The sequence below is a fragment of the Typopeltis vanoorti genome, chromosome 20 (genome assembly GCF_054136105.1).
Source record: "Typopeltis vanoorti isolate ZY-2024b chromosome 20, IOZ_Tvanoo_1.0, whole genome shotgun sequence".
Classification (NCBI taxonomy): domain Eukaryota; kingdom Metazoa; phylum Arthropoda; class Arachnida; order Uropygi; family Thelyphonidae; genus Typopeltis; species Typopeltis vanoorti.
In genome coordinates this window covers 81,258,883-81,265,545 of record NC_143568.1, presented here as the reverse complement: position 1 = coordinate 81,265,545, position 6,663 = coordinate 81,258,883, and the positions used below count along the sequence as shown (strand labels likewise).

Sequence of the window (6,663 nt, the reverse complement as noted above, 5' to 3'; positions counted from 1 at the left end):
TGGGAAGAACTTATTGTTAGTACACTTCACAAAATTTTCGTGGAGGTGTTGAGCACTGAGATGCCAAAAGATTGGCACACATTTATTTTTGTTCCCATTCCAAAAAGATGAAACAGCAAAAAGTGCAATAATTTTAAGGTAGTAGCCACATCAGCCATCCAAGCAAAATATTTTTAGTCATCTTACTGTCCTGAATTGAAGAAAAAATGGAACCCAATTTTTCATACTTCCAGGCTGGATTTAGGAAGAATAAGAGTACAATAGACCATATATTTACATTCCATATCATTGCAGAAAATATATAGAAACACAATAATGTGTCATAATTTTATTGATCCATAGAAAGCCTTTGGGTCTGTTTAGCAAAAATGGCCTTTTGAAAATTCTACAACATTATCGAATAGACAGCAAAATAATACGATTGATTAAATCCTTTTACTCATCTTCTGAAATGATGGTTGAAATCATGGGAACTAAAACACTTCCTTTTCAATGGTGCGTGGAGTGCGACAGGAGTGCAAATTATCAACAATTTTATTTAACTGCTTCCTCAAACGTTTGCTGGTGATATTGATCTCCTAGCATAAAACACCTCAGATGTTCAGGAAATCACAACACAATTAGCTCATGTTCTTAAAAAAACATGACTATAAATACCCCAAAATCAAATTAATGACAAATATCTGTGCTTCTGACCAAGAAGGAAGCGTTGTGACAGAAACTGAAAAAATCCTACTCGATGATACACTTACAGAAAAAGGGGATCACCTTAAATATCTAGGCAGTATCTTTAATAAAGATGGAAGAACAAGACAGGATATTAGTACAAAAATTGCAAAAGCAACAACAGCACTCCAAAAACTAAAACCAGTATGGACAGATAACAAGCTTACAACTACAAACAGATTGTCTTCTTGATTCACTAGCTAATTCAGTACTCTTATATGGAAGTGAAACTTGGACCCTCTTAAAGGAATATGAAAAAAGTGTTCTGGCATTTGAAATGAGGTGCCATAGATGGCCCCTAAAGATACCATACACTGATCACATCATAAATTTTGAAGTAAGACAAAGAATCAGTTCTTCTTCTGGTCTACGAGATAACAACTCATCTGGCTTGGTAATATCAGTACATCTAATGGTCTACTAATGCAAGTTCTTGAAACTTATTACAGTTCCAAGGACTGATTGGAAGATTTTTTTTGTGAGGAATATTTTCTGGTATTTGCTGAACGATCCTATTATGAACTATGAGAAGAGACACGTGTGCTTCTAATTTCGGTATTCATTTGACTAAATATATATATATATATATATACAGGGTGTTCGGGATAAATTTGACAGTTTCGTAAGGAAAAAGAAAATCTTCTTTGTATCTATTAAATTTAATGAATTGACAAAAAAACATTACAGGCAGAGTTAATTACAATACTATCACCAAGATTTACTCAAAATAACCACCATTAGCATCGATCACAGCTTCAATTCTGCTTCGGAACCTCGAACAAGCTGATGCTACAGTCTCCCTGGGAAGGGCCGCAAAAACTGTTTTAATTTTATCCATTAACTGGGCTTTTGTATTACTGGAAGTGCGATTGGTGTCTTTTTCAACTGCGCCCCATACATAATAATCCATGGGGTTAAGGTCTGGGGAGTTTGGAGGCCAAACATTTGGACTGGTGAAGTAGAAATTTTCAGACAACCATTTTTGACTTTTCCCAGAGGTGTGGCAAGGGGCCGAATCCTGCTGCCATACATACGGCCTACCATTGGCTACCCTTGTTATCCAGGGCTTGACTACAGTTCGCAACTCCACGAACAAAGCCCGAATTCCAATGCCAGGGTTCTTCAACACCTGTTCCTGCAGATTTGCGAGGAATTCTGCTGTACGAACGCAATCAGATCGTCTGCTAGGGATCTTTCTTCTTGCTACATCCTCGTAGTCACCATTGCAAGTCTCTAGTTCATGCCTGATTGTTTTTACTGTATTCAGGGAGCATTGGGCAGCAGTCGTAATATCCTTATTTTGATGGCGGGCACGAATCATCATGATACAAGTTATTCTCTTCCATGATTCAGGTGGGTTCCAGCTATCCATCCTTTCTGACATCTTGTATATGAATGAAGAAGGGTCCAAACTTTTAAATGAAGAGAAGTGTGTGTTAATACATGTAACTTACGGAAAAATATAATTAATTATAAATATGTCAAATTTATCCCGAACACCCTGTATATATATATATATATATTGTAATTGATGATAATACTTTTTTTTAAATCATTGCACAATACTTACCCAAGTTAATGTTATGTGGGAGAGGTTTCAGTTTTTAAATTCTAGGTCAAATAATATGCATAGAATACACCTGCTTTGATTCCGGTTACAGAATCGATACCGAACAGAAGAGTGTGAACAGTGCATGATGCCTAAGCTAATTAACTGTCTTGAAGAAAGGGTTATTGAACTTTATACAGTATACTTAAAATCTGCTGTAATTATTTTAAATGTAAGATTTAAAATCAAGATTTTTTTTTTAAATGGCGTACTTTGCGAAGGGACATATATGCATAGAAGAGATGATGTGGTTTTAATTTTTTAATTAATTTTAATTTTATTTTATTTATTTATTTTTTATTTTATTTTATTTTTTTGATAAGCTCAGACTAACTGCGTGACTTGATTAATTTACAACTTTTCTTTATTTCGTCAGTGAAAGATTCCTAGATAAAATTTCTCATGTGAATTAATCTAAAAGTAGAGATATTTAGTCTCTATTATAGTTTTTGGAGTGTAATATCACTGAACTCAACTTTAATCTGCAGCTTATTTAGAGCATAATCTTCAAGTCATATTATTAAACGGCCTTAAAACGACCAGACCAGAGGCTACCAATCATTATCTGGGTAGTCCACATTTAGAAAACAATTAAGTCGGTGATATGCTGAAACAGGAAATCTTAGTAGTAGAAAATAACTAAAATATCAAATCAAAACCGTTAATTTTTGTTTATTAATTATTACTGAATAATTATACAGAATGTGTGTAATAGGGCTTGGTCAAGAATTTTTGAACATATGATAAGACGCATCATCGTAGTCCGAAAATTAGGTACTAGAAGATCATCTCTCAGGGCATTTCCTACGAACTGTACCTCAATGGGTTGGATAATGGTTCTGTAATTTGATTTGGGTCTGACCCCGGGAAAGAAATCCCTGATGCACCTGATCTGCGCCCAAGAAAGATTTCAGTTTAAGTAACATTTGACCCAACTTTTAAAGTCGGAAGATTACTCAAAATGTATTAGATCAACACAGCTGTGTAATTCGATTGCTTGTAGTAAAATTTCTTACGTGAGTGTGGCCTTACAACTTTTATCAGCTTTGCAGCTGATTTTAATGCTTGCTTGTTGTCGCTTAGGTCAGTTCATTCACAACTGAATCAAGCTACACCTATTCCAGTAAATGGAGCTATTAGAAGTGTTGCCAAATGTACTAGATGGTCGACACTTCGATGCTGTTAGTAGTTTCCTCGAAAACAGATTTTGATCAGCACATGGACATATAAAGTTTTAAGGATTGATTGACTTTAAACAAGAATGATTGCTCTCTGTCTGTCTCTCTCTAAAACGGGACTATCTTAAAGAATTACAAAAGCAAATCCGTGAGTAATACGTGACAACGTCCATAATAAATTCAGTACTTCTGAGCATGTAGATTATTGTAAAATGAGTCCTTTTTTGTTGTTGTTTACGATTAAGTTAGTTGATTTTATAGAAGCATATTTTTAGTCAAGCAACTAGGTTTATTCTTCGAAATAGATGCACTACTTTGAGAAACCTGCAGCCGACAGATATAGCGAATCATCCTTAGTTATTTCCGTGATAAATCTGAATACCCACAGTCAAGTTATTTTATTGTATTTAATTCCTATATAATCAATATAATCTTAACAGATACTGCAATAATTTCAGCAAACGCTAGAGGTTATCAAATACTTTAAATCCTCAACTTCAGGACCAAAATCTGGAGAACCGCTGGTCCGAGGCAACCCTTTGTCTGCGTTTTTCTGACTAATAAAAAATAAGATCTGGAATGCTTGTAGAGTCAAACTAATATCATCTTTGCTGATCTACAGCCAAAAAATTCTTTATCTTTATGATTAGGTTGTTTTGCAGAGTCAGATGTGTGTATATAACTATCAGAGTTTCTGGTATTTGTTTATTATTTATTTCAATGTGTATAATACTGCGTGACATGTACTGTTCGTTGATATTGAACGAACATAAAGCTGTGATTAGAAACGATGTGCTAGATTGAAAAAAAAAAAAAAAAAAAAAGATTTCTCAACATTTTCCGAACAGAAACTTAGCAAAATAGCGATCTATAAAAATAGTATAGAAAAAAAATGGCAGCATAAATCTAAAGAAATTAGCAAAACCTTAAAAAAAAAGAAAAAAATATTTAACCATTATTATTATTATTATTTTATCCGAATTAATTCGACTGGTTTGTTCAAATATATGGATTTTTTTATTTTTATTTTTTTATTATTTTTTTTAAACTTACGTGTACTGTCTTATTCTTACGCACTGAGTTGTTCTAGTGGTTATTTATACTCAGGTGTGTAAAATATCTACCTTTGAAATGGCGGCAGTAAAAAATCTAAATAAAACAGCGGGAAAAAATTCAAGATTTTCCAGATAAATTATTCAGCATTTTTCAGTTTTATTTTATTTTATTTTTACTCCTTGTTTGAGTGGTCACTCACCGAAAGACGACATAATTTTTTATTTATATTCCAGATTCTGTAACATCATCGCTTTTTAGCAGTCGACTTCGGAGTAAATTATACTATTATACTCATAAATTATGAATAATTTATATCCCAGTGGAATTATTGTGAACAAGACTAGTAACAAACATGTCTCCTGTCGAAAAAAGCAGACGATAAATAGTTCCCAGTGAAGTTGCTGTGCAAGTGAAGTGAGTGTTTTTGTTTTAATGTGCTGTTCATACTTTCTCAAAAGAATATTTTCTGGCGTTATATTTATTGAATTTTTTTTTTTTTTTAAATATTCATTGTATTCAGTTTTGCATGTTCTAAAGCCTTCTATAGAAGCTTGGATTACCTTACTACATCCTTGACACAAATAGAGCATTATCAGACCCTGCCGAACTGGTTATCCACTAGTATGCAGAGAGTAGGAAAGTAGCGTAATATGCTATACAGCCTAGCGCTACAACGAAACAGAGACTATAGATAATAGGACATATAATTAATACCAGCGAACCAGTATGGCAGTAGTGGTGGTAATGATGTTAAGATACGAACCGGTTTCTGCTTTTATTTAACTTAAAAAAAAAAAAAAAACAGAGGAGTTTACACAACGTAAACTTCTGAATTTGCAATGCGCATGCGTCCTAACGGCACAACTATAAAACGTTACTCCAGAGCGGTTTGCGTTTAGTTAGTAAGGAGTACAAGATAAAAACTGACGGGACTATTTTGACAGGTAAGTATCAGTTCATATATATTTATAAATGCGCTTAAAAAATACGAACTTTCTCTAAGCGTGTCTTTTGAATAGAAATTAGTTCACACAGTTTTAATTAATAAAAATGTTTAACATTTTCTTTGAAAATATAATTATATATTCTCTTTTTTCCGCTAATGGTAACTTGTTGATTATCACCAAACGAACGAATCGTTCACAGCTGGGTCATTGTGTCAGTCGGAAACTAAATATATTTTGGTAAAGATTAAGAAAACTGCTAGCACATTTTTTTCTCGCAAATGAACAAACATAATTTGAACGCATGCCGTGGTCTGTGCATTATTTATATGCGTAGTTTCCAGTGCATATTTCGAAACAAAAAAAAGTGAAGATTAGAATTTCGATAGAAATGTTTTTTTTTTAAATATTATAACAGCTTTTCACCTTATTGATGGGATACGCGGAAAATAAATGAGAATGTTTGGCAAATTCAAAAAACCGCTGGCGAAAATAGAATACTGATGATAAAAGGGACTATTTTGATACTTGCTACTATATATATGAATACTTTGTTTGCGCAAAAGTAAAATTTATTCAAATAAAGGCTTTTCTTTATTTTCAACTGAAAGCTTTGTTGTTGATGCAGTCATCTAAAACATTATTACCATCATTCTCGCCTATTAAAACTATATAAAGAAATATGAACCAAAGCTAGAATCAAAAACGATATGTGATTAAATATATTTTGAATATTCTGAATGTAGCTCCCTAGATGCAAGATAATAAATAAAAGCGAAGCTTTATGTATGTTAATTGAGCTACCCCCCCCCCCTTTCTAACCAGTAGGCTTTACATTAATGGGTTATTTATTAATTTAAAATTTAAATTTGAAAAAAAAAAAAAGATATACTTGAATAATAAGAAGAACACGATGATGATATAACATTAGATGAAATTTCTTAAAAACTAGCTGAAAAATGATGTGAGTTAGAAAAAAACTTTCTGAAAACGAAATACATGAGTAATGATATATCAAAAGATAAAACATAAAACAAATTTTGGATGGCAATAGATTTAAAGATTTCAAATTTTAAAAATATGAACTAAACAACCAGCTATAATTTATGAACGGTGCCCTAGCCCCTTCGGTGGATCGCTAGATATTAAT

General features: G+C 32.8%; 1 protein-coding gene across 1 annotated transcript in view; it reads left to right on the top strand.

The window, feature by feature from the left end:
• The first annotated feature begins 5,475 nt into the window (after positions 1 to 5,475).
• LOC150095596 (putative defense protein 3) overlaps positions 5,476 to 6,663 on the top strand; it is a 34,568-nt gene continuing 33,380 nt past the window's right edge. Inside the window, exon 1 of the mRNA XM_090410608.1 lies at positions 5,476 to 5,513. The gene's annotated coding sequence lies outside the window, so the exon portion shown is untranslated. The remainder of the gene's footprint in view (positions 5,514 to 6,663) is intronic.